At 36.4% G+C, this 4,261-nt stretch overlaps 1 pseudogene; it reads left to right on the top strand.

Annotated features, from left to right (window-relative positions):
* The first annotated feature begins 2,051 nt into the window (after positions 1-2,051).
* On the top strand, positions 2,052-2,766 carry LOC102136740 (ubiquitin-conjugating enzyme E2 L3 pseudogene; annotated as a pseudogene).
* The last annotated feature ends 1,495 nt before the right edge of the window (positions 2,767-4,261 follow it).

The following is a 4,261-nucleotide window of genomic DNA, read 5'->3' on the forward strand; positions in this document are numbered from 1 at the left end:
CATTGAGATTCAGAAGGATGACAAACCCAATCCAAGGAAAATAAGAATCACAATAAAGTAACACAGTAGCTGAAGGATGAATAGCAGTATAAAACAGAACCTAATGGATCAGAGCTAAGTAACACAATACAAGAATTTCACAATGCAATTAGAAGTTATCAACAGCAGAATAAACCAAGCTGAGGAAAGAATCTCAGGACTTGAAAAGTAGTTCTCTGAAATAAGGCAGTAAGAAAAAAATAAAGAAAAAAGTATGAAAAGGAATAAACAAAACCTCCAAGAAGTATTGGATTATGTAAAAAGACCAAACCTGCAAATCATTGGCATGTTTTAAAGGAAGGGGATGAAAGTGAAAAATGTGGATAACATATTTCAGGCTATTGCTCATGAAAACTTCCCCCATCTTGCTAGAGAGGCCAACAGTAAAATTCAGGAACTACAGAGAACTCCTGCAAGATTCTAAACAAGAAGTTCATCCTCAAGATACATAATCATCAGATTTTCCAAAGTTAAAATAAAAGAAAAAATGTAAAGACATCTAGAGACAAAAGGCAAGTCACCTACAAAGGAAGCCCTATCAGGCTAACAGTGGACCTCTCAGTGGAAACCCTATAAGCCAGAAGAGATTGGGGCCTATATTCAACATTCCTAAAGAAAAAAATTTTCAACCAAGAATTTTATATCTAATCAAACTAAGTTTCCTAACTGAAGAAGAACTAAGATCATTTTCAGATAAGCAATATCTTACACCAGACATACCTTACAAGAGATCTTGAAAGGAGCACTAAATATAGAAAGAAAAGACTGCTATCAGCTAATACAAAAACGCACTTAAACACATGGACCAGTGTCACTGTTAAGCAACCACACAAACAAGCCAACATAAAAACCAGCTAACAACACAATGACAGGAACAGATTCACATCTACCAGTACTAAACTTGAATGCATGTGGGCTAAATGCCCCACTTAGAATGTACAGAGTGGAAAGCTGGATACAAAAGGAAGACTCAATGATATACTGTCCTCAAAAGACCCATGTCACACATCATGACATTCATAGGCTCAAATTAAAGAGATGAAAGGAAATATACTAAGCAAATGGAAAACAAAAGAAAGCAGGGGCTAAAGTTCTAATTTCAGACTAAAGAGATTTAAAACCAACAAAGATCAAAAAAGACGGAAAAGACAAAGGCATTACATAATGATAAAGGGTTCAATTCAGCAAGAAGACCTAACTATTCTAAATACATGTGAACTCAACACAGCAACAATCAGATTCACAGAGCAAGTTCTTAAGAGACCTACCAAGAGACAAAGAGACATAGACTCCCACACAATAATAGTGGAATACTTCAACTCTCCACTGACAATATTAGACAGATTATAGAGGCAGAAAATTAACAAAGATATTCAGGACCTGAGCTTAACATTAAACCGAATGGATCTAATTGGCCTTTACAGAACTCTCCATCCCAAATCAACAAAATATACATTCTTTCCATTGCCACGTGGCACATATTCTAATATTGACACATAATTAGACAGAAAACAATCCCCAACAGACATAAAAGAACTAAAATCATGCCAAACATACTATTAACAATAGAAGTCGTGACTATGAAAATTGCTCAAAACTGCAATTACATGGAAATTAAGCAACATACTCCTGAATGATTTTTGGGTAAATAATGAAATTAAGGTAGAAATCAAGAAGTTCTTTTAAAATCATGAAAACAAAGATTCAAAATATCAGAATATGTGAGACACAGGTAAGGCGTGTTAAGAGGAAAATTTATAGTATTAAATGCCCACATCAAAAGTTAGAAAGATTTCAAATTAACAACCTAACTTCACAACTAAAATAATTAGAGAAGCAGGAATAAATCAACTGCAAAGCTACCACCAGATAAAAACAAATCAAAATCAGAGCTGAACTGAAGAAAATCAAGACATGAAAAAGAGTTCAAAAGATCAATAAATCCAAGAGTTGGTTTTTTGAAAAATTTAATAAATTAGTCCACTAGCTAGACTAATAAAAAAGAAAAGAGAACCAAATCCAAGATGGCGGCCAGCAGGAGGCTGATGAAGGAGCTTGAAGAAATCCGCAAATGTGGGATGAAAAACTTCCGTAACATCCAGGTTGATGAAGCTAATTTATTGACTTGGCAAGGGCTTATTGTTCCTGACAACCCTCCATATGATAAGGGGGCCTTCAGAATTGAAATCAACTTTCCAGCAGAGTACCCATTCAAACCACCGAAGATCACATTTAAAACAAAGATCTATCACCCGAACATTGACGAAAAGGGGCAGGTCTGTTTGCCAGTAATTAGTGCTGAAAACTGGAAGCCAGCAACCAAAACCGACCAAGTAATCCAGTCCCTCATAGCACTGGTGAATGACCCCCAGCCCGAGCACCCGCTTCGGGCTGACCTTGCTGAAGAATACTCTAAGGACAGTAAAAAATTCTGTAAGAATGCTGAAGAGTTTACAAAGAAATATGGGGAAAAGCGACTTGTGGACTAAAATCTGCCACGATTGGTTCCAGCAAGTGTGAGCAGAGGCCCCGTGCAGTGCATTCAGACACCCCGCAAAGCAGGACTCTGTGGAAATTGACACGTGCCACCGCCTGGCGTTCGCTTGTGGCAGTTATTAACTTTCTACAGTTTTCTTAATCAAAAGTGGTCTAGGTAACCTGTAAAGAAAGGATTAAAAATTTAAGATGTTCTAAAAAATAAAAAATAAAAAAATAAAAAAGAAAAGAGAAGATTCAAATAAACAGAATTAGAAATGTTTAATAAAAATGATACTACTTATCCCTTCAAAAAGACAAAAAAAAAAAAAAAGACAACCATTATAAACTACTATGAATGCCTGTACTATCACAAACTAGAAAACCCAAATGAGATGAATAAATTCCCAGACGCATACACTGTCCAAGGACTGAGCCAGGTAGAAATAAATTTCCTGAAAAGACCAATAACAAGCTCCAAAATTAAATCAGTAATAAATAGCCTACTAAGAAAAACACTTGGGGCCTGATGGATTCACCACCAGATTCTACCAGGTGTACAAAGAAAAGCTGGTACAATTCATACAGAAACTATTTCAAAACATTAAGAAGGAGTAACTCCTTTTCAACGTGTTCTATGGAGCCAGCATCATCTTGATACCAAAACCTGGCAGAGGCACAACAAAAACAAAAACAAAAAACTTCAGGCCAATATATTTGATTAACGTTGATGCCATCTTTTTTTTTTTTTTTTTTTTTTTTTTTTTTTTTTTTTTTTTTTTTACATTTAAAATGTTTTATTTGGAAAGCAATTTAGGGCATACACACAGACCAAGTTGTCCTCAGTATGTCCCAAAGAGAATGTTGGAAATGTTATTAGAAAAAGACATACTCTTTATTGTTTTGAAAGAAAGTTCGTTCACACTAGAGAAGCTTTTGGGAGATAGCAAGCTTCTTGCTAGCTCTGATTAGTGAGTGATGGTGGTAAGTAAAACCAGTGTTAGGGTCCCAGCAGGTTGTTTCAGAAGCTGCTAGGTAAAGTTGGTCTTGGGGTTACAGCAGGCCATTTCAGCAGCTGGGCTTATAGAAGATTTAATTTTTGGATCAGGTGCTATGAGCTCCCAGGGCTTTTTCCCTGTGGTCCCTTGACTGATTTATTTGGGTATGACAAGAATGACTCAATTTGAATAATTAACTTTCACACCAGCAATCCTAGTGGCTGTGAAATGTTGTCTCCCTATTTGAATTTCAGTAATGGTTAAATTATGTTAAGCATTTTTTTTTTCAGGTGATACTGGCTTTATTGTAGTTATTATTAGAAGCACAGAGAGGTTAAGTGACTTGCCAAGAGTCTCTGCTATTTAGTTAACAATTGGGAGGTGTGATGGGGGCCTATAATCCAAGTTGGGAGAACTAACATAGGACATATTCCATTAGGTGACATCACCTCTCTGTAGCTGCTTCACATTTCGTTATTCTCCCCAAAACTCACCCATTGTCTGGAAGTACATTGAAAAATTCAGCGAGCAGTTAGAGCACTCCCAATAGCTAAAATGAAGAATCAATGCTCTGTTAGCGATTTGGCTATGGTAGAACAACTGTCCCATTGATAGAATTGGATGAAAGAACATGAAAGAACTGAGGACTTCTGCTCCCATATGGTCTAGGAAAGTGTCCTTTTAACTCAGAGTAGAGCACTCCACAGAGCATTTGCGGGCTTGGAGTTGATAGGTTTATGTCCAAATTC

The sequence above is a fragment of the Macaca fascicularis genome, chromosome X, assembly GCF_037993035.2.
Source record: "Macaca fascicularis isolate 582-1 chromosome X, T2T-MFA8v1.1".
In the NCBI taxonomy this organism is placed as follows: Eukaryota; Metazoa; Chordata; class Mammalia; order Primates; family Cercopithecidae; genus Macaca; species Macaca fascicularis.